This window comes from Coturnix japonica, chromosome 3 (genome assembly GCF_054131305.1).
Source record: "Coturnix japonica strain WE chromosome 3, WE-NBRP24, whole genome shotgun sequence".
NCBI lineage: Eukaryota > Metazoa > Chordata > Aves > Galliformes > Phasianidae > Coturnix > Coturnix japonica.
The window spans coordinates 95,434,249-95,459,124 of record NC_140665.1 but is presented as its reverse complement, the minus strand read 5'-3'; positions in this window follow the sequence as shown (position 1 = coordinate 95,459,124).

Here is a 24,876-nt window from a genome sequence, read left to right as displayed (position 1 = left end):
TAACTATTGGTACCGAACTTGAGCTCATTTACTGCACCTGACTTGGGGCATGCACTGTTAATTCCATTACAGTATATTGTAACTTAATATTTACACACGGAAATATTTGAGTGACTGGCCTCAGCCTGGATGACTTATGCTACACTCATCAAGGCAGTCAATCTCCTGGAGGGTTCCAGGTTTGCGTAACTCCTATGGGTTTGCTAAATGTGATATAAATAATGTGGCTGGCATCACTTTCATCAACAAGAAGACCGACTTTCAGAATAAAAAATTATCAGTTTCTGAAGACAGTATTGTCTAAGGTAAAATGTGAGAACTGGGATCTCAAAGGAAGTGGATGTTTAAGAAAATGGGAGATCTGATCCAGAGCTCACTGAAGCCATGGAAAGATTCCTCCTTACATTAGTAGGTACTGAATAAGTCCCTTGGACCAGAATAAATAGAGAAAGAGCCGGAAACATGTAATGTAACTCAGAAAGATAGCAGCAGCATTCAGAAAAATAGGGAAGTGTAATAAATGTGATGTAAAAGTAACACTTTTATTTTAATAGTTGTCATTCTGTCTCCTAATCCTTCTGGTTAAAGGCTGGAGTAAAAGCAGTTTTTAACCATTATGACTTTTAGGACTGATTTTTGACCATTACTCACCTTCAGTAGTGCAGGTTCATTTGGTGTGCTTCATGTGGTGATTACATCCAGGTTCTTGCTGGCATATTCCCTATCAGACATCAATGGAAAATTTAGTCCAATAATTTATTCCATGCAACTAAATAGGTTTGCTTCAGTAGATTTTCATTAATTTCAAGTGATGACCATGATTATGTTGCACATATTAATTATGACCAAGTTTCAGATGAAATAGATGATTATACGCACATATGTATGAATATACACTCAAAAATACATCCCCATAGAGAGTAAAAAAATTACATGTCTTAAAGAACTATTTATTTGGATCTTTGTTCCTGACCTGGGAGCCTTTTGAACAAAGCTGTAAAATCATGCTTTCACATGTTCAGCCAAAATGCGCTGTCTGCAGTCTTCCAATGAAAAACTGATCAACAACTAAATGGTATCTGCTCCCTTCCCAAGGCCCGGACTAAATGAGGCATGGAAACAAACAGATAGCTGAATGTGCTTTGGCAGAAAATAAATACCTGACTCCTCCTTTTTAGTTGCTCATCTACTTCAGATGCAAGTCACAAAACCATTATTGATGTGTTTATAAACTAGTCTGGAAAAACCTGATCAAACCCAAATAAAGAGCTGGATGGGTTTTTGTTGTTGTTGTTGCTTGTTTGGTGGTTGTTTTTTTTTTTCTTTGACATTTTTTAATAAAAAAAGAGGCATTCTGAATTCTTCCTCCGAGATCATCAATCATTTTCTGAACAGCTTGGTTAGAAGTAAAGGACGCTCAGATGAAAAATAATGGCCAATAATATTTCATTTTAAATGTTATTTAGGAGGAAGGAAATAGCTTGGCATATTGCACTTTTATTTTCAAGTATACCTTGATACTCTGTTCAAACATAAGTTCTCAATATAAATTCTATGGTAATTAATCTCAGTTTTGCAATGGAAATTGTGCTTTTTATAAATAGAGCTTTTTATTTCATCTTTGCCTACTGAAACCCCTTACATATACATTTGAAAACAGTTTTAGTAGGAAGTTCATACTCTAGATTTATTTTGTGCCTGAGATCAATTCTTACCTGTTTATGCAAAGGAAAAAAAATCAACAAAACAAAACAAAAAACAACAACAACAACAAACCAGTCTTTCCACATCTGATTCAAGAATATATTTGTTTTGAGAAATCAAGAGAAAGCATATGAAAGTAGATCCATTAGCCAATTCCTAGCACAAGACGTCCAAGATATAAAATACTTTACTTAACCTTTCAACAACATATATTCCTCACATACTACCTTTCAGTAAATTTCAGTTTTCAATGACAGTAACAATTCCCATAAAAAGAACAGGTAGTTGAACTGGGCTAACACAGTTTTATTTGATGAAGTCAAAGTCTAGAGTCAGATATCTGAGAACTGATGTACATCTTTAAATGAAATCCATTTCTTAAGTGATGTATTCTTAGATAAGAGCTATGCTTATAACTGAAGAATGTCATCAATTCTTTGTTATAATTTTAATCTTCTGTGAGTAAATGAATGAGGTAATAAACTGCACCATAAGGAAACTGCATCATATGAATCTTATGGTACACTGTGTGAGAAATATAAGCAGTATTCAGTCGTTGAGAATTTCTTTCCATCACTGGAATGATTGCAAACCTTTTAGAATTAAAAACCACAACTGGGAGCCTTTACCTAGGAGTAACTTCTAATAGCTGGAAAACATTTCCTTCCAGCTGCAGGGTATAGAGATAATCATCCTTTGAGATCAAATTATGTGAAGGTCAAATAATGACTAGAGTAATTATGCAGCACAAGAATTATGTGGGTTGTTGGACACAAATATTCATTCCCATTTTTTATTGTATTTTGAGTGGAAGACTTAACATTGCTATTTGGTTAGAATATTAGTATTATTTATAGTAAATTCTCATTTGTTTTCAAAGTGGCAATGGATTGTAATAAGCTTTTAACTTTTTTTTTTTTTTTTACTGTTTCTATGGCAGATCATGGATGTGTTTGTGGAGGGTTCAGAGCAGTATAAGAAGCTGAAATATCCCTGGGTGTATGCAGCCCTGCTCAGCAACAACTCAAACACTGACTGGTATTGTTATCAAAACTGGTTTTTTTCCCCAAGCCAAAACACAACATACCAGACACTATGAGGGGAAAAGGAAGAAAAGACAAACAGCCCTCTGTCCCAGCTAAAATCAGGACAAAAATATATGGCAAACTCACTCTAGGCCCAATGTTTGGTTGACAGTAGTACTAGAATATTTTACTGAAAAGCACTGGAAGCATAAGCTTAGTACGTTAGTCTTCCTAACTATGAGCTAAAGGTACAAGAAGAGCTAAGAGTCTCTTCTTCATGAATCTTCATGACACAGAATGCAGAAGGTTCTTGAAGATGGGATTCTTGGTAGAGGAACCTGTTCTCATGTATGGTTTTCATGTGAAATTCCAATTGATCCAAATTCTTAAAGACTCTAATGGATCTTGCATGACCATATTAAAACCCTGTCAGATTACCTTTGCTATGCTATCAAGACACGTGTTAAAAATAGGTGATGTGAACTCCAGACAAATCATCATTCAGTTCTGAACAGAAAAGTGTTTGTTAATTAATTAATTAGTGTTTGTTAAAAGTGTTAATAAAGACCAAGGTAATTTCTAATTAAAAAATATATCTGTATGACATACATAAAAATCTGTTTTCCTGTGATGAGTACACTGCCTATGATACAGAACCCCTCTAAAACTCAGGAAGGCCTCTCTCAGCTTCCAGTTTAGTCATTTTTCAAAAGAATTTCCCGGAATTTGGTTGCCAGAATCTAAGTCTCCAGTGATTTCCTTCGCGCTGCTCAGTTTTCCAGTAGTATATCCTTCTTAAGAAATTTGGCTTGTGAACGGTGCTGACCTTGAAGAAAGTGAGGTGGGATATTTTAGTGGTTTGTGTCAGGGCTTTGGCTGCTATTCCTGTGTTGTAATCACCTTTTCTATGAGGTTTTTGTATTAACCAATCAAGCTAAACAAAATAAATAAATACCCCAGTATAATGCACACCATGTTATTCTACTTTGCTAATTTTTTGAAGGATTTTTGGCTGTAGTTAGTCAGCGTGTGCTTTTTTTTATTTTTTTTTTTCCTGTTATCATTCCCTAGGTATATAAAGTATCATTTTTTATCTAGCTGGAGCTTGTATAAAAATAAATTACTTAAAGAGAAATCCACCAACCTCCAAATATTTAGCATGATTCTATGCATTTTTACTAGGTCAGCCTCACAGAAACATTTCACTTTAGTTTAGTAGTTAAACTGCTCTTCCAAAAAAGCATACTGGAGGCTTAGTCCTATTTCAGACACCACTGAATTGAGTTTGGTTTCAGTTCTTCATTTATATTCCATGCAGAATGTGGCTTAAACAGCACACAGGTTCTGTCCCACAATAGCCCAGGTCACAAAGTATTCTGATAGAATAAGTAGCAGAAAATTCTGAGTCAGAGGTCTGTGGTTACAAAAAGGTTAACTATGGCTCATACACAAATTCCAAAAGGAACTTTCAAGATGGTTTGTTGATCATAGCAAGCAGAGGATGATGACAGAATTAGAGACTGTTCACTTAAAAGACTTGTATTATTTTTGTCACACAGCTTCATAAAGGACCAAGCAGTTACAATCTTACTTCTGCGGAGCAAAAGCTTATTCCTCCTGTAGCTTTTGGAGGTCTTTTCAATGACAGACACTTGGCAAATAGTCATGTTTTTAGCTTTGTTGCAATTATGGAAGATTTTGCTGCAGATTGGACAGGTTAGCTACAGGTACAAGTCTGTGAAAGCTGTTGATAGAACATGAAGAATGCTGTACAGAAAAGGATTTTTTTTTTAAGTCCACACAGTAACTGAAGCATACTCCGTTGAGTTTCAGTGTCTAGGTCTTCAGAATTTTATTTAATTTAGCAATTTTGTGCAGAAGGCAAAATAAGCCTAATTTATAGAGTTTTTTGGTTTTTTGTTTGTTTGCTAGTTTGTTTTAATTATTTTTTACAGAAAGATAAGGGACTTCTTTAGACTCCACAACCCAGTACCTTGCAACTTTCCAGGTGCTTTGCAAGTGAAAGAACACAGAACTCCAGTTTTGCTAAATGGGCTTCACCTTGTGATACTTCGAAACTGGAGGAACTTCAGAAACAAGAGCACCAAGTAGAAATACGCCCAGTCTAGATGATGAGTAGAGAAGAGGAAGGGTGGGAACAGAGGTTGTGACTTAAGCCCTACCTCTCCACCGCTCAGAGATAACTATATCCAGATTTGGGACAATGAAGCATCTTCAAGGTAAGCAAACATTCCCTTTCAAATGAAGTACTACAGTCTTCATGAAGAAAGATTGCTTTTAACTTTTATATTTATTTTGAGACCATCATTCCTGAGGTTAGAGATCCTCCCTTCACTTCATTTCTCTTTTGTGCCTACAATGTTTTCTTGCCTAGAGGAATCAGTGGATTCTATTTTACTGTCAAGTGCTAACGGCTTTAGTGGAGGGGAATAATAAAAAAAAATGATAAATGAATTGCTTCTGACAGTGCCTTTCTGTTTTGCATATGCTTTTGAACAACTCCCATACATTCAGTTTGAGGAAAGAATCTAAAACTCAGTATATGAGCCTCGTGAATGTGTTTCATATGACTGAAAAAATGTTCTGTGACTGTATTCCTAAGATAAAATGTTAGCTCACTGCAGTTTTGAAGTATGAGTAAATGAACACAACTAAGCTCTTTTACTGCATTATTAATTGTTGTCTAATCTGTGAGACAAATTGATATGTTTGGGTTTTGTTTTGTGAGATAATGTGATATTTCAAAGTGCATGGAGACGAACAAAATTTTAGGAAATCATTTTCAGCATTTTCAGTTTTGCAACACTTATTCATCATGGCCAGAAATATTGCATCTTATGTTCCCTTAAGTTTTGCTCCTGACTGGAAAGGAAATAAAAAAACACTTTAAGAATTTCAACATATTTCTGAGGAAGCATTATTTGTCATGCTGGTAAATTCGTAATGAAATATTTTTGCTTCTATGAAGTGTATCAGATTGTGTGCAATCCCTTTATCTGTTTGTACCACTGCCGAGTCTTGCATTATACAGTAGATGGACATTTTGAATAAAACACTTTGAGTATAACTATACCAGTAGATAAAATGACCATAGACCATTGTTGAACTCTGGTGTATATTTTGTGTTGATATAGTTAAACTCTTTTCACACCTTTACCTCCAAACTTTGGTAAATACCTAGCCCATATTAACTCCTGATCCAAGTAGAGTGTGGTTAGTGCTAGACAGTCTGGATGAAAAATGGGTCAAGGTACAACTGTACTTGCACTCATGAGCTGGCCCTGCTTTAGATGTAACCTGATAACTGAGTTGTTATGGATAAACGATTCTCTAAAAACCCTATACAAATGAACAGGAAGAACAATATATAGCAGATGAGAAAATGAAGGTTTCTATTGCCTTTAGAAACAAGAGAAGGTGGTATAGATGACCCAGACATGATCTCCATCATTATCTCCCTCTGAATAAAGGACACAGTCTTTGGAGGAAGAGAGGACTGTGGTCTTTCATTAACATTCAAACTCAATGAAGTTGCTCCTGTTGAGATCAACAGGGCAGAAGTCTTTGAGCTTAACTATGATATTGTAATCAGTTTTCACTGAAAAAAAAAGGTTGGCAAAAAGCTATTCTTTTTTTGAGATCTTGGTAAATGTGAGAGCTTGGAAGCTATGATCTGACCTAAAGTACACAGTGACCCAGTTTTGCTTCCTTCCTCCCACTCAGTGGAAGTGGCAAAAGGCTACACAGAGCTAACTGGGTTAGTACCATGAACACTCGGGTCAAAGTAATTCTGGAGTTTCCCTGGTTTCATTCCTGAGCAGGGCACTTAGAGATGAAACAGATGAGAATATCTGTAGTGTTTTCATCTCTTTTGCAATGCTGATGAAGCTGGTGTACTGCTTGTACCTTCAGAACTGAAATAGTGAAGGAATTCATTTAAATGTTTTTAGTGGTTAAAAAAATTAATAAAAACAAACAAACAAACAAAAACTCAACTTTTTAATGTAAAAAACAAAACAAAACCACCTGCATAAAACTGTCTATATAGTATACGATACATGCAATTTATCATCACTGTGAGTAGGCTGGAATGAGCTAAGCTTTCCAAACACTGTTCTTGCTGTGGAACGCAGCCATTCTTCATGATAATCTTCAGGGCATAAGTATTTCTAAACCCAAAGTGTTTCACAGCATATTTTAAATAATCAGTCATCGTATTAAATGTTCTCTGTGACTCCAGTGTTTCTGCATGTGAGCTACTTCTTATTACAGAAAAATTACACACAACAGGAGAGAAAATAACTATTTCATCCCCAGTGCTGGCTAATCAAAACCGTAAGCATTTTTTCTCTTATTTCCAGAGTACATTTCAGAAAACATATAAAAAGGCTGTACATGAGAAACTCAAGTCCTAAAGCAGACTTCTATGCAGAATAATCCTTGAAACTACAGAACCAGCTTAAATGAAGTTTGGATACCACGGGAAGATTTCCTTACAATCGGAACAATAAGCAGGGTTTTCAATATCTGAAACATTTAAGTGGTACATAAGTTAGTTGTTCTCGCTAAAAGTCACTATGAAGGAAGTGAGAAGGAAGACACACACAGAGACACAGATATGCACAGGACAATGAATGCTCCATGCTTTGAACATATTTTAGGATGAACTGAGTTACACATGGGGAAAAATAAAAAAGTTTATCCCTCACTATTGACTTAAAAAAGAACATAAATGATAAGTTTACCAAACAGTGCTTCCTTTCCAATCCACAGAATGTTGAAGTGTGCTAGATCTTTATCAGAAAATATGCATGTCACTGCCTAAATGCTCAAAAATAAAATTATGTGTATAACAGAGAAGTGACTATTTGATATACAATGCTGGAAAAAAATTGAATACTCTCTAAATGCTTCTCTTTGGAGAAGCAGTAGCCAAAGGAGCTACGCACAAAAGGAAGCAGGATAAAAATGATCCTTTTTTTGTTGATATGTTTGATTTTTTCAGATATTCCAGTCAGAGAGATGAGTACTTGTGTTTCAACAGTGAGTTGGAATCAGTCGAAGAGATTCTCCTCTCTTCAGCTGGCCCAGTGGATCCAGTTCTGAAGCTGATACATAGCATTGTCATCAAATTATCACCAAGCTCAGTGTAATTTTGGGTTTGGTCTGGTCAACACAAATGGGACTAATTGTCAGATAAAATGATGCATGAGGTGCTAAAATGAGTTTTATGGAACCAAGAAGAACATATTCCACACCATTCCAAATTATGCAAAATTCATGTGACAACATTTAATAAAAATATTAATATTAGACTTTGAATGAACCTTGGCTGATGTTTGCTTTGCATTCTCACATGATTTTGACTTTAAACCAAATAAAATTTGGCAGGTTTGACAGTGTTTCATTTTTAGATCTTTGAGTTTGTTTGGCCCTAAGACTCAAGCAAAACGTGTAGCTGTGAGCACACCCAGAAAGAAACTGAAGGAAACAGTGGCCTGGACCTCCATAAAATTAAGTGATGGAATTTCACATAATCCTGATACAAAGATGTTAAAATTAGGCAAGTTGAACTATGTGCTCCAGGAAAACCATTGCTGGCAACTAGAAGCACCACAAGAGAGAGGAATAGCTTTCAGTTCTAGCCTATAAGAGCATAAGAGGACCACATTCCCAGCTTCCCTTAGTTGCCTATTTCACACTCTCCATTGAAATGACAAAGGTCCAACATGCTGAGAACCCAGCTGTATCTCTACAGCAATGTCCTCATGTGTCTATTGTGTACCAGCAATTGCTCTCACCCAAACCTATCAAACATGTTTCAGCTTGGCAAGCTTTACTTCCAAGAGGCTTTTTGCCTTCTGAACCTGCCCCCACATCCTCAGGCAGGAGTAGAGGTCTTGAAAATAGCTGGGTTCTGACAGAACTTGGAGAGCAAACATATTTCTGCGCTCAAGTACTTAACTGAAGGATCTGTCTGCAGCCCTACTAAATAACTCTACCTAGACACAGCTGGCAGCTACTGCTGTTATGTATCACTTTACCAGGCTGGAAACTTCTGCTCCACACTAAGCAAAGCTGTGTATCAGTATTGGCTTTCCCATTCTGCCAGTAAACTTATGTCATGCTAGAGAGGTATGACATTTGGAATGAAGTTTCTAGTTTTGCAATATCACAGCCATAAGAAACAGTGCAAATACAAAGAGAACTTGGTTACATCAGGCTGGCAACCAGTCACTAGTGGAGTTCCACAAGGCCCCATTTAAGGGCCAGTTCTCTTCACTGTTTTCATAAAGGGCTTGGATACAAGAATTAAAAATATACTAAGTAAATTTGCAGATTACACTAAATTGTAGGGAGCTGTTGACTCCTACAAAGCCAAAGAGGCAAGCTGGAGGGCTGGGCGATCACCAACAGCATGAAATTTAAGAACAGCAAGTGCTGCATCTCAAGTGGACCAGCCCTGGCTCTATGAACAGGCTGTGGTATGAGAATATTAAGAAGCACTTCTTTACTATGGTGGAAACAGTGCACTAGCATAGGTTGCCCAAAGAAATTGTAGGGTCTCATTGATGATCTTCAGAAACCATCTGGACATGGTTGTGGGCAACTTGATCTAGTTGCCCCTCCCTGAGCAGGGGGCTTGACCAGATGAGCTCCAGAGGTCCCTTATAGCCTTAGCCATTGTGTGATTCTGTGTACATGTTAAGTTCTTCACCTCAAGGAAATACAGCCCTTACCTTTAGCAGGAAGAGCTCCTACAGTCCTAAGAGATTCATCTGAACCTATTAGGCAAGTGAATGGTTACTCACATAAAAGAACACGCTAAAATAACTGAGACAGTTCAGATAGTCAGCTTTCCAGTACTGTTAGCTACTGTTAGTGGGGAGACAGTGGTGTGGAAGAGAGCATTTAACTAACAGGGTGAAAATCAAGGAAAAATGCATCCACTTTTTCCACTTTTCATTTTCTCTCCTTCATTTCTTCACCTCATTTCAGTCTCTGTCTGAATTGATGACTAAAACACTTAACTAGAATGTTTCCTTAAAGGCATAGAGAACGGACAGATAGTTTCTATCAAAGGAAACCCTAGTTTCAGTTATTGATATTTTAGTTTATGAAGATCTCAAAATGAACAAAGAAAGGACGTGTTTACAATGGATTATTTCAGTTTAACAGCTGAAATAAAACATCAAGACAATCCCAAACTCTTGTCAGAGAAAGAATATTTGTGAATTCAGAAGAAATAAAGAGTGCAAGCACCAAAACAGGCAGATGTTCTTGACAAAGCTCCCTGGGGTGGAAGAAGAACCTATTTCATACATTTACACTGAATGCTGGTCCACACTAGAAACAAACAAACAAAAAGAGTAGTAAGAAGTAGAAAGCTATATCAAACTATAGAGGAAGACAAAATGTAAGCTCAGCAAGCTTATCAAGGTGACGCCAGTCTTTGAAGAAAGAAGAGGGAGAAGTAAAGAGAGAGGAAGAGGGTTTATACTGCCAGAGCTTAGCACTCATTGTAGCCAAGATATTGGAACAGCTAAAAAGGAACTTCAGAATCAGTTATGTTTTAAGTTTCTGTTTTCATATTTCATTTTTTGTTTCCAATTTTGCAGTCAGGAATTCATCTCACTGCTTGCTAGGACACATTTGTTTCCTTCTTTAGGCTTGTCTGGTGTTAAGAATGGACTTCTTTGGCAAGAAGCAAGCCACGGAGAAATAACCTGTGATTCTGGATTAATTCATGCTGGCACTGTCTTTTGCTTTGCAATGAAGGAGAACAAGGGAATTAAGATGCAGAATGTTTTGTGAAAGTTTTGCTATATGCAGCCCCCGCACTTTCTCAGAAAAGCAAGTTTCTCAGAATCCTAATTGAGCCAACAAGGAACTGTGTAAACTTCCAAATATATGAGTGAAAATGAAACAGAGTGGAAATCAGACATGAAACAAATCCTTTCTTTTTTTAAAGAAAAAAAAAAAACAAAACCACCCAAACCTCTCCCAAATTCTTCCAGATGTTAAAATAAGTAAACAGCACAACTGTTTTATCGCATTGGGGTTAACTGTCACCTGCTTTATTGCCTACTTTCTTTATTACAACAATTGCTTGAAATTCAAAACGTGTTAATTTTAGCTTTTGGTTAATGGTGAACATATATACACCAGGACACTCTTGCTACTGATTGTCAAATAAACCTTAAACGTATACCTGAACACATGTTGCTGCAAAATGAAATGTTTTAATAAAATAGATGCTTTTCCCCATTGTGTTGGTGTCACTGGGAGTTCTCGTGTGCAATAGCACTGGGTTGCTGAGTTTCTCCACAAGGAAGTATTGAAGGCAGAAGAGAAGGAAGGAAGGGGCTAGAACAGCAAAACTTTCAAACTCTCACTCACTAGTGTTATGTCTGAACTGCAGTTACTCAGCTGATACCTCCTGATTAGCAACAAAGAGCTTTGGACCAATTAGAGTGATATCTTGATATAAGCAAAGGCAAACTGCAGAGCTGCAGGTTATAGTCTGTACATTAGTTCATTTTAGTCTGATAAATATTTTGCATTGCTGTGATGATTCAGGCACTCCTCAGGTGCCTTACTGCAGTTCCCTCTTCACTCTTGTTTGTAGAGAAAAACTCCCGATATCTTCAGAACCATAGGATCTTTCTATGGAAATCTTACCTTATGCCTTTTACTCAGATTTAGTTACTGTTATTCTGTGCAACATAGTATGCTATCAGATAGCTAAAGATAATAGTGAAACAAAATACAAAAAGGATATTACATTAGCAAGGAGATATTAATCTCTTTTCTGTTCAGATGTCCATGGCATATAGTATTGTCTAGGCATTCTATTTCAGTTATTTACATGAAACTGTAAATTGAACAGAGTGTTATTAACACCTATTAACTGTTCATAAAAAAGCACTATCTGGGATGTGGACCTTTACACTGGTTAAGATGAATCCCAGTTCCAGTGAATTAATTTCAATTGGGAAAGAATGATGGTTTTTGGTGTTTTTTTTTTTAACTGCCTTGACTTTAGATCAGAGCCTGTCGAAATGAGGAATCAGCTGCACTCTTAAACCAAGCAGATAACTGAGTCATAAGAAGTGTAAAGCAGGGTGGAACACAGGCAATTACATGGTTACCTGCCCTTTCCCAGCTGAGCTTGGTCACTGACAAGATGGATGCCTCTTTGTTACTCTTTTCTATCTATGATTTACAGCAATCTGCTCATTAATGCACATCTATCTCAGCTAAAATGTTACAGTTGACCTATGATTAATATTAAGATTAATGCCATCAAGGTGTAATATTACATCAAAGTCAGATGAGTAAAAGATGAGCACAAGTGCAGGCAAGCACTAGTAGAAAAGATCACCATTAGTAGCTGAGACTGGTGCAAACAGATTTATTTCTTTTAATTATTGCTATTTTCCTCAATATTATTAAAGCTAATCTACTTGAATTCACGATTAGTTGGGTAACAAGAAAAGTATTTATATAGATAGAGAGCTGTATGAGCCAGGAAGCAGTGGGCTTAGCTGAGTTAATAAATGATGGTCTTTTGTGTTGAATGCTGGGGTTTCTGAAGATCCCTTCAGCCAAGTAAGCTATCTAAAGAGTTTCTAGACAGGATTGTTTTCTCAGTGGAGTGACCTTGGAAAACAATGAGATTTAAATGTTTTGGAAGTTAAAGACATAACTAAGCTCAGAGAATGATGTATAGACTTGTGGCTAGTTGGGATTAAATGAGAAAGGAGAGAAAGAGAGAAGACATACGATGATGTAATGTATGTAATTGCTGAGCTATAATGACAAGAATATATAGGTATGTCCAATACAGGATCACTATTTTAAGTATGTGTTGCACTGCCTTTGTTTAGCTTAAAGGCTTCAACAGTGCAAGTTAGATCTTCCCTGAAGAGTGAACTTTAAAACCATAAAGCTTGTTTAGCTCTAGAATCAGCCAATCAGTCTTAAAATAAGTTTTTCATTCATCTCTTATTTTCAAGAGGGGGAAAAAAGTGCAGTTATCCATCAAGTCAGATTTTCTTAGAAGAAATGTGTAGCTATCAGTGGTTCTTGTAGCTGACCATGATTACTCACCTATACATCAGCCCACTGTGGCAGAGCAGTGGCATGTTCTTGGTAACAGGAGGAACTGTGAAGTTGCCCTGCTTCAGATTTTATCTTCTTGCAGTTCAGTTAATTTCACAGAATTTCATTTCTGCTACTTTATTCATCTTTTCCATCACATACATAATAAACTGGTCACATACATGCATAAACTGGTCCATGTCAGAAACCTGTATATTGGATCTAACCATCTTGTTTAAATTTGCTAATTACTTGTCTGTAACACATAAATTCAAAATCCAAGCAATGCTGAAGACAAATTCCCTATGCATTACTATATCTCATGTTTCAGCAGGCAAAAGCAAAATGCACCTCTTCCTATTCCATGTGAGTAGACCGTAGGCCATCAAAATCAAATAAGACTCAAGTAGGAAAAAGTCTGGGCTAATGAAAAACTTATGTTAGAAAAGTAGAAACTCTGTAGGGCTGAGTACACTTTGATTTCATAATTCAAACCCTGCAAGCTGCTTTTCTGTTAGTTGGCAAAACATTTCTCCAAGCTTTTCCTTGACTAGGAAGTCCTGTTTTTTAATATGGTAGTTAGGTTAGTGTCTGATCTAAAATTCTTGTCAGAAACAGGGTTAAAGCTGAAGTTATCAGAATGATATTACCAAGTTTTACTTGTATCTTCTCTGATACAAGTCATGATCAAGACAATGATCAATCAGATCATTTTGTATATCCAAGGTTTTTGTTATATCTGTAAATGACATTGCCTCAAAATCTTTCCCAGCAAGCCCCATCGGCTCCCTTGATGTCCATAAAGACAGGCTTGCACACCTTTTGCGTGAGTATAATATGGTTTCAAAAAGAGCATATGATTAAATAATCTATGATACAACATCTTTTTCCTTTCCTAAGAAGTTTGCTTAGAACATGATAATTAATATAAAAATCTTTGGGTTCATGATTTTGAAGATTTCAGACCATCTCCATTCAGACTTGCAAATGTTTGTGAAAGTTAATAGTAAATGTTTAGTTACATTGAATTTGCACAAAACATTGTAATAGCGTTTGCAAATACCTTTTACATGGTCTGTTAATGTGAAAAAACATATTTTCAATGTAAAAAAAAAAAAAAAAGTGTGTTAAGTATAAAAACTAAGTCTGGTCTATGATTGGTTAGTTTGGTTTAAAAGCTGTAGAGAGTATCGTGGTCTCCATCAACAGTGAGCTTGCAGATCCTTACCCGTCTATTTGCATCAAGCTCCTAGCTTCAGATTGACCTAGAACTGCTGTTTGTTAGTTTTTAATGTTCTGAGACCTTATTGAGATTTGTTTTAGCTAGGTGAACAGAGAACTGGAGGAATGAAGAGATTTTGCTAAAGCCAAAGGACAAGTCTATTGCAGGACTCAGACGTGTAGTTTTGCAGGCTTTCAGTCAGACATCTCAGTGCTTTAGAGGGTAGGTAAATATTACCAGTCTGGTGTGATTAATTTGGAAGCTAGGCATATGCACAAGCCCTGAGACATAACTGAGGTCATTCAAGAGATTCAGGAAACCAGCAAACCAGTTCAATGCAGCAGCATGAACAAGTGATGGAGCAGATGATAAAACAAGCTTTGATTTACTAAATTACAATAAATGATTTAGATATAGCTTTGCTTAATGTTCTTCTGGAAACCATGTGTTGTCTGATGATGTTTCCTCTTGATATGGGCCCCTTTCCCACTCTGAAGGGGAGCATTTCTAGCACTAGAGGAAGACTATGAGCATACTATTTTCAAGACTCTCCATTACTGAATAAGGGTTCTAGTGTTACTCTACCTGCATGTTACCTACATTTTTGTTATTAAAGCAAATGCTCTTTACATCCTGAACACCATGAGCCTCTCCAGAGCCTTCCCTAGTCACCTTCTAAGGGGCTGAACTTGGCCTTTGAAACAGGGAAGGAGCTTAAAGACAGCAGGTTGCTGACCAGGCCTATTTTCTAAGGCAGGACATGTTGCCTTCAGCTGTCAGAGATGGCCGTGCTCTGAGGGCTGTTATTCACCATCATGAGCTATCAGTCCACGGAACCAACTTAAAAAAAAAAAACTAGGATTAATCTCCAGAAGAAGGATATGTGGTGATGGTAAAGCTGGGTGGCTTTTTCAAAACATTTTCCAAAAGTCTAAAAACCTGGACTGCATCTGTGTGTGTTCCTATCTTTCTGCCTTTGCTTTGCCTGGATGTTGGCAGTGCTCCTCACACTGTGGGTCATGACTGCTTTCGGGGTTGCAAGAGAGTTTAGAGTGAACCAGTAACTGATGGAAAAGGCTTACTGAGAATTTTCTAACAGCAAAAAAATGTAGTAAAAAGATAAAAAAATATTAATAGAAAAATAAGCTGATTTAATCTTTGAAAGAAAGTAGCAACCCTTCATTCAAACACCGCATGAAATACTGTACATCTGGGAGAATTTCAGGAAGACAGAGGATGAAAGAGTTCACAATTATCAAAATACAAGATTTCAGTTTCATCTAATTGGCTCCCCAAGTTGGGATAGCGGTTATAGAAAGGGAAAACGGCTTGATTCCATGTGATCGCATAGGATTTCAAAATGAAGTGTCTCTCTTCAGCATCATGTTTTTGGTTGTAAAATCAGACTATAATAGTTTTTGATCAGTCGTTGATAGTGAACTTTGTGAGCTGACTGTAGTGTTTGCAACAAAAAAGAATCACAGATTTAAGTCTGACATACTTTATAAATTTAAGGAGAAGGTAGAGCGAGTTGGATGTCAAGCAAAAACAGAATGTGAGAGGCTGCTACTGCCTCTGCTGCTTCTGTTGTACAGGAAGGAGACTCACAGTCCCAATGCACAATAGAGTAAGCAGGGTGGTGAGTCAGGAGGGCAAGAGGAACCTGATGAATAAAGAGCCCTGAATACCAGTATCTCTCTGTTTCTGCATGGAAAGATGGGGCACTGATTGCTAGACCTTTCAATGTGGATGCCTTTGCAATTTCATTTTGATTGTCGATTTAGATTTAATGAAAGGTGAAAGTCTGAGGTTACCAGAACAGTTAGTGAACCTACTGCCAATTAAAGGTTTTGCCCCAAAGACCACACCTTGTGATGGCTGAATTTCACTACGAGCCCTTCCAGAGTGTTTTCTCTCTGCTACCTTGTTATCGTAGTGATGGTGGCATTGTAAATTATAGTCCCAGATGGATGAAGAGCCCTTCTGAACTGATCCCAGTGCTGTTCCCAGTAGTATTGCTAATGATTACACAGCTGCCTACTAGGCATTCTAGAGCATAGGCTCATGGGTCTGCCTCCAGCGCAAGTTGCAATAAAGTTTATTTTCATTCAAAACAAAATATATTGGGATTATTGTCAGAGCAGCCCTAGGGGCTTGAACAGGGGGTCTAGTAAGCATTGGTAAGAAAATTAGAAGCCTTGAGGTTATTAATGTTGCTAGAACAGCAAGCTTAGTGGCCAGCCGAGGTGTAATTTACCTACACTAGCATCACATGCTGGAGCAGTGCAATCAAGTAAGAGGTCAAGGGACTTTAACATAACATAAGATAGATATATAGCCCCAAGCTTTTGGGGCCAGATTCTCAGCTGCTGTAAATCAACTTACTTTCATGAGAATTAGTGGACCGATGCTGCTTTCAGTGTTCTAAGGATCTGGGCTATACCCATTATGGAAGTTATCCTGAGATCTGAAATGAATGCAACAGCAAAAGTCAGTTTTCATTTTTGCTTTGTTACAATGCCAGCACATGACATTTTTAGCTCAGCTGTACATTGGTTTGGAGAGAAAAAATGTAGTTTAACGCTTTTGGCAAGAACACATCTCAAAGTGGTCTTGAAAAAGCTGATGAGATTCCATCAATACACGTTAGCTAATAGAGAGAAAACTTAAGTAAATACAGAAGGAGCAAATATCTATTTTTAACTGATTAGCAACCAGAGTTCAGGTAGCATGCAGTCTTTTGCCTGCAGCTGTGGTTTTTAGTCTATAAAACAGCAGTTCATGTTTTTATTTATAAAAATAAGTTAGTGCACATTTGACAAAAAAGGTCTTATCAGCTTTCGGTGCCAGGGGGTAGACTTAGGAAGCTGACAGATATATCATAGAGTATGAGGAAGAAACAGGGACTGTGTCTAGTGTTTTTATGCAGAGCAATTTGTGGCAAATCATAAATGTAAATTCTTTGGTAACACTTGACTCTCTACTAGACATCTTAGCCTCCAATATTACTACTTCCTGTTCTCAAGAAGTCCTTATATTCACTGAATTATACTTAGCACAGGAAAAAAACTATTAGTACCTTTTCCTGATGAAAAATATAAGATGAAAAAATTTGAATAAACTCAGAAAACTTTTCTTTTTTTTTTTTCTGGAGGGGATACGAATCTATTGATCAAGCAATTTACTCTTCCTACATATCTATGGGATCTGAGCTACTTAAGATTCCTACTTTTGTTCTGTTCAGTAGCTGTTCTTGTCTTTTATTTAGACAAGGACCTGGCTTCAGTAGTCCCTTGAGATGAAACTTAGGGCTGCAGTTTGCACTCATGAATCAGTTTTTGGAACGTTTTTTTCTGGATTTATCGAAAGTCTGACTTTCCAAACAGATCTGACATTACAAACCAATCAGCAACCTTCCCTCTCCCACCTGCCCAGCTCCAGCCCTGCTGGTGGCTGCTCCTTCCCCAGCAGCAGCAGCAGCAGCAGCAGCAGAACAGCCAGCTCCTCAGCTAGCCCAGTTCACAGATCATCATGCTCATTAACACAAACTGAACTCGACTGTGACTTAAATTGATATAACAGACAGTCAACTGCAGTTGCTGGGGAACCAAACACACTAACCTTTCTGTTGCCACCACTGCTGCTGGGGAGGAAACCTCCGGCAGAGAGCTGTGGGCAGAGAGCTGCAGAGGATGACTTCTTAGGTTACAGCAAACTAGACCACCACAGTGCCTTTGGAAGCTCCTTCTGTCGCAGTTTGAGTTGCCCTGGAACAGGGATGTAAAGCATGTGCAGGGCCAAGGAAATCTATTTTGCCATGCTCCTTTGCACGGATAAGTGAAAACCCACAGCCTTAGTCAACCTATCTCCTGAGGATTTGAGCTCTCTGGAAGGAGATCTGCCTTCCAGAAGCCAGAGCTGTTCACAGGAGACCAGCTGGCATGCTTGTAACCCTTCACTTTAATGTGGGCCGACTGCCAGGCTGATCAGAATCTAAATTTAACTGTACTGCTTCAGGTATTGTGAAAACATTGTGTTTCTGGATCACTGGGGATGCTGGGCAGTGAGCCATCTTGAGCACCAGGAGCCAGAAGGTTGACTATTGGCATGTTCTATGGAAAGCATATAGCTGATTCTTTCTTGGCCATTTGTCTCTCACCCCAAACAAGGGGCAGATGTTTAAAGTGTTAACTCTTCCAGATATGTGCAAGGAGATGCCATAGGTATGTACCAAGTGTTTTGAAATAAGTGAGCTGGTCCACTGCTTCTGTCTAAGAATGGAAATATTGCTATTTGGGATGCAACCCTTTCCTGCATGACATGCAAGGGCTTGCTTTCACTGTTCTCAGTAGCATTTTGTCCATCAGTACTTTCATAGAACCTGACCCACAGTTCTCCAGAGCTGTGAGTCTGGGATCAGATCCCATATGCTATGTTAAAAGCATCTGTTGGTGAATCCCCAGGCACTTGCAAACACCAGAGAGGATAAAATATATGAGATGAATGAGAATCCTGAATGAAATAGGAATTGTAAACCTTCAGGCAGAATTTCTCTCTGGAGAGTTTAGTCTCCTCTTACTAATAGGTCAGGATCACATGTCCAGTGGAGAATCGCAGGCAACACCGCAGTAAGATCAAAATATAAACATGATCCCTATGTTATTTTAGCTAAACCAGGAACAAATCTGGCACCATTTTTCTTTGGCCTTTCAGCTCTGAGACAGGGCAATAATGATGTTTGTGCCAGCTGGCTATTTACTCTGCAAGAGTCAACAAGTTTCTTGACATGCAATGTCCTTCTATCTCACTTGTTGACTGGAGCAGCAAAATATTTATGAACTGCCATCACTGTCCAGCTTTTGAGTTTTGACCCAGTAAAGGATAAATATGGGACAGTTTGCCTTTGGCTTTTCACTTTGGCTCAAGACCAGTTTTCTGTCTGTTTGTGGTTTCAACTGGATGGGGAAACAACCATCCCCTAGGCAAAACCCTTTCCATATCTATGACTTACTCCAGAAATAAATGATTTTAAAACCAAACACATTGAGTGAGAAACAAATCCCACACAGTTGTCCAATGGCCTTTGACCTCTTGATGGCTTGGTGCCATCTGGCTGCCCACTGCCTATTTCACTACACTAGGAAATAAGTTCCTCACAGACAACATGCTGTCCATTTTTAGTCCTATCGAAAAAGAAAAAGCAAACACACCTTTCCTATAACAGCCTTTCAATCCAAAAAAAGGGAGAGAAGTGACACAGGTGGCTGTTGAACTTTCAACTCTTAATGGCAAACTACCAAGCAGCTACTGCTGGGCTTTCACACACCACAGCAAAACAAAACTTTTCTCAGGCAAATCTTTGTGTCTTGCTTAAAAGAGGTATTCAAAAACAGGGAGAAAAAGTAATATTTATGTATATATATACAATACTTAGCAGGGCATATTACAGACGGTGGGTGAGTGGTTAAGAAGTGAGGGGAGACATTTTGGTAGATATATAAAGAGCTGGACTCCATACACAAAATCTATGAAAAAGCATTCCTTCTTTGCACAGAGAAAGGGGATGAGAAGGATCTTTCCTTGCTGTGGAGATTTTTCACAGCCTAATTCTGCTGATGTCTGCCTGGTTTCTGAAACTAAAGCAAAAGAGTGCTTTCAGTAGCGGGTATGCAACCTTTCTGACCCTCCCAACTGCCTACCAAAACTTTCATACTGCCAAGACCCACAAGATGCACAAAAATGCCTTGGAGAGCTGAGGGAAGGCAGCCCTGGGAACAGCTCTGAGGTAGGTGATGACAGGGGCTCCAGCACTCTATTTCAGGATAAGGCTGGGCATGCAGCTGGATTTGAGGGTGACCTACTGCTGTGGCTCATTTCCTTCCACAGCTGGGTAGCAATTATCTGACAGTCCCACATCAACATGCATACTCACACGAGGCAGGTCCATCATGGGAAATGCATATGTATTGCTCAAGAGTAGTTGAACACCTATCTACTAGTTATGCAAGGATAAGACTTGATACAGATTATGTACTTTTATTGTTTTTCCCATTGGTGCAGAAGGCCAGGAATGTTTAATCAGTATTAGCTGTTATTGTTCAAACATTTTTAACCTCACTATGACTCTAGGATTTCCCCTTTCTTTAGGCTCTGTTTCCCTTTTCTAACCTTTGGACACTGTAATACATGATGTCTGCAGACAGTGGGTGTCCTCCCATTCTCTGCTTTCTGTTTGCCCATGAACACTCCAAGCATTGCAGGAGACATGATTCTCCCACTTTAATTTTACCATGACAGACTCTCTTCCATCCTGTCATTTACATTTGCAGCCTGACTCCAAGCCTGCTAATAGCCAGAGAAGTCTTTTCATTGACTTCTGCGGGTTTTGGATCAAGCCCTTATAAACCACACATCTACCCAACAGGTATTTATTAACACAAGCTGGCCATGTAGTCTATGCCATGAGTGTGGAAAAAACTAACAATAACTTTACAATTACCCACCTAAACCCTCTAACAGGCTCCAAAGGCATGTCTCTTTGCCAAGCAAGCATTGAATCAAGTTTGACATTTCTAGGGTAAATCATTTTTGTGTTCTAAAAACCAAAAAAAGGGTTAGGAAAAAGTCCAAAGAGTGAGAACATCTCCATTTTTGGACAATAATATCATACGAATGTCCTATCCAAATGGATTCAAATGTTCCAGAAACAAATGTGCATTCTGGGATTAGACCGATGACTGCTAGGTAAAATTTCAGGTGGGTCTGTCTGAGGTTGGCAAGATTTTTTTTTACTTCTTATTTTTAAATTAGCCATGGAGATATTAGTGTTATTCACAATCTTTCCAGAGTGCTTAGACAGCTCCAAATAGAAAATGCTTTAAGTATTGACTTTACATTCTGATCTTTCTGTTCTTCCACAAACTTTACCTAAACTTATCTTGCTTTTGAGTTGTAAGACACAAAATCAGATGCTGCGTTTTGACCTCTGCTGGAACTGAGTAGGCGGAGTCTGTACTGTCAGAGATGATAGGGCAGTGGATCTGGAAAGCTCACGGTGCACTGTGTGGGTGAGATCTCACAAGGGACTTTCCACACTTTTATCAGAAAGTACCTCTAAGCCAAAAAGTTTGAATCCAAATCAAGATAAAAAGTTTCTCCAAGGAACCAGTTTCTAGCTGTGATGCAAGATGGGGATGTTTCCCTTAACATATAGGTCTTGCATCATCCATTCTTTCTTGTTTTTACTTTTTCACTTTCTGCAGCAAATCACTGACTATAAAACAAATAAAATTTTAGTTTTTACTAATATTTGTTATATCTTATTTGGGCTTGGTCATTGTGTAATAAATCCCTGGGAGATACAAGTTTGGAGAGAGGTATCTGTTAACAGGTAGTTTTGTCTTGTTAGTGTGGGCCAGGATTATTTTAAAACAAGTGTCAAAAGTGAAGTTTCCTGAGTCCTAAACAAGCATTTGTATGAGTGTGTCTTGCTTTTTAAAAAAGCTCATTAATCCTAAGTTCATCTTCAACAGTTCCTTTTGGAAATCATGGCTTAAACAATTCATTCACTGTCTCCTGAAAACACATGTATCATAGTTGTTTCTTCTGTTGCATTAGAAGCTCAGTAGCTGCAAGGGTTAAACAGAAGATCATACATTCACAGATGTGAAAATACATATTTTTGGCAATGCAAATGCACTAGGCAACTTCTGCATGTTTGAGCTTTGAGTAAGGAGGCCACCTGCTTCTAATGTTACAGGAATAGGTTGGCTAGTGGAAAGACAGAAACCTTTTTTGTGACTGATTGAGTGATCTGTGTATCTTAACCAAATGCCAGGAGATTGCTTCTAGACCATGATTAGCTGGGAGTATTGATGGCATATTTAAAAAAAAATAATAATAAAAGGAATTCTAAAATTGATTTTCTCTTTCATACAAATAATTTCATTATTGGTGCAGAGTGATGGGAAAATAGGTACTGGATGAAAGAAAAGGTGGATAGGTGACAAGCCTTTTCTTGGATTACTCAGTTTCTAGATAAGGTACCGCTTGGTAGGTAGGCACGTTCAACTGTTTGGCACAAGTGGGTGGAATAGCAAACACATGTCACAGCTAAAATCAAGCTTGCATTAATGATTTCATTGCTTGAACTAAATTTGTAATGTAAATCATTCAGAGGTGCTCTAAGGCATTTCTATTCTTAGAAGTCACAAACTGGAAAGTACGTCACCTTTGCAATCAGCACCCCCTTTAGCCTGTAATGTGGAACACATGGCGGTTGAAGAGGTTACAGTTCTACAGAAATGTCATTACAGAATTTCTCTGTGTTAACATGTATCATCTGTCACATAATTGTTTGTTTTACAACCTATACCTATAATGGGCTAAGTGGGGACTATTTATATCAGTTAACAATGAGTGCCTTTAATTAGTATTTCATGCAACTGGAACATGTTAAGGATTGTGACACAAATCTGGCTTGAGTTGCTAAATTCCATATGAATTTCATTATGAAATTGCTAAGACATTACAGTTGCACAGGTATTGAGGTTTATAAGTGCACTTCATCTGTTACAAAACCAGAGCAAATCATATGCATCTTAAGGAAAAATCTTCAAAACAACAGCTTGATATCTGACATAGCTGAATAAAAGCTTACAGCAGGAAAGATGAAAACCTTTTACAATTTGAAATGTGTCTTTGTTTTAAAACTGGAAATTCAATAACAGTTGCACAGCTAAAGCAGTTGGGAAAAACTGAAACAATGGAAAATCTGATTGTACACAAAAAATGATAATGAAAATTTATTAACAATGTATCAGTTGACTGAGGTACTTATAAGCTGTTGCTAGAAGACTGGATGCAAAGATGGTCTTTTGCTGATGGCTGAGATGGAGTAGTTGCAGACTTATGTCTGGAGTTACATCTTATGCTTTCTGAGCAAATATAATAAACAAAATATTCAAATTGAGATCCTCACTCCCAGCCCAGCCTCTTTTACAGTGCTCAAAAGGTGCTGAAGTGGGCAATGGGACATTGTCCTTCATCTCTGGCCTACTTGGGAACTTCCTTCATGGGCACTGGTGATTTTGCAGTGTGAATCACATGCAAGGGAGCAATATAATATGCAGGGAATGATGCAAGAGGAAAATGTGCCTGAGGTTACCATATTAAAATTTTTGGAAGTGTCGTGGTCCTTAACGGTGATTGAAAGAACGTGCTAGAATCAGGCTTATGTCAATATTCAAACAGTTCAGGAGATTAAGAGTGGAAGAGCAAAGGGTGACAGGAAATCCCAACAGCTTCATGCATCCTTGTTATTCTTCTCAGATGTACGGACAGAGGCTCCATCCCTCTGTGTGCCCCAGTTCCTGAACCTACTGGTGTTTTTTTCTTCTCCGCTATTCTAAGTAATAAAACTATTCTAAGTTTTATTAGACTTGTAAATTTACCCATTAGTGTCATATTGATTTAGAAACCATCTCAGCAGCCTCTCTCAAATCTTTATTTAAGATTTTGAAGTACTGAATAGGGAAAGAAGTTCAAGATACCTTATTTTGTATTCTTTTTCTTCTCCCCTACTTGTATCAGATTTAATGTGCCTACAAGTCTCTGTCTAATTCAAACAACTTCATTATCAGAAAATTAGTGCACAGGTAATGCTAAACAGAACATTATGGTCCATTCCTGCTCTGTTAATCAGTATGCAGACTAAAATATTTTCCTTTACGACATAATAAAAGTCTGTAGATTCACTGGAACTCCTTGTGAAATTACTAATTCAAAGTCCAACAATAGGTCCATCCTCTATTTTAGTAGGCAGGAAAGAAGGTGTTGGCATTTTAGTTTCCCACATAGATCTTGCTAGCTGTCCTATGTAAGCAATATTCTATGTAACTAATGATCTTCATCATTGGTTACCTTTGTTCAAAGAATTAATTTCTGAAATATATTCTCATTATTCCAGGTGACAGGGAAGTAGGCTTTGCAATAACATTATTATAGATAGATAGATAGATAGATAGATAGATAGATAGATAGATAGATAGATAGATAGACAGACATTTTTTGTTAATTAGAGCTTTGATTCTAGAGTTGTGTTTGGTTTCCTCCATGAGCTTAAAATTGGAAGAGCAGCTGTTCATTTGTGATCTTATTCTTCTCCTTCTCTTCATCTGATTTCTTTCAAAAAGTTTAGAAAATTTCTATCACTATTACCATTTGGTTTAGTCAGAAAATATTTCAAACAGGAAATAATAAACAATGGAGGGGGAAAAAAGGGGTGGGAGTGGGTAGCGAGGGAGGGGGGAAGGAGTGGGGCAGAGGGAGGGAGGGGCTCTAGAGTGCTCATGTGATCACCTTTGATTCCTACTTTTCCTTTACTGGACTTAATTAAATTTATATTTTAGGTACAGATTATCCTTACTTAAGTTATATCATTCATGATGAATTATAACAAAGCATCTTACCAAAATCATCATGCATGGGAAATAGTGGGAAGTAGAATCTGGAGTGGGTGTTCAATATCTAGAATTGAATATCAATACATGAAAGTCAACTGAGATGTGAATGCCAGCTTCAACAAAAGAACATGTCAAAATAGGTTAAATACATTACTCTGAATTCTGTTCATGAGAGATTTTGCCTGTTTGCTTCCACCTAAATCCTCTTTTCTTCCCTTCTCTTCCCTTCTCTGTCCCTCTCCAAATATATATATATATTCAATATATATATTTAATATATATATTTAATTATCTCTGTTACCTTGGGTAACGACAAAAACTTTCAAGGTATTTGTGA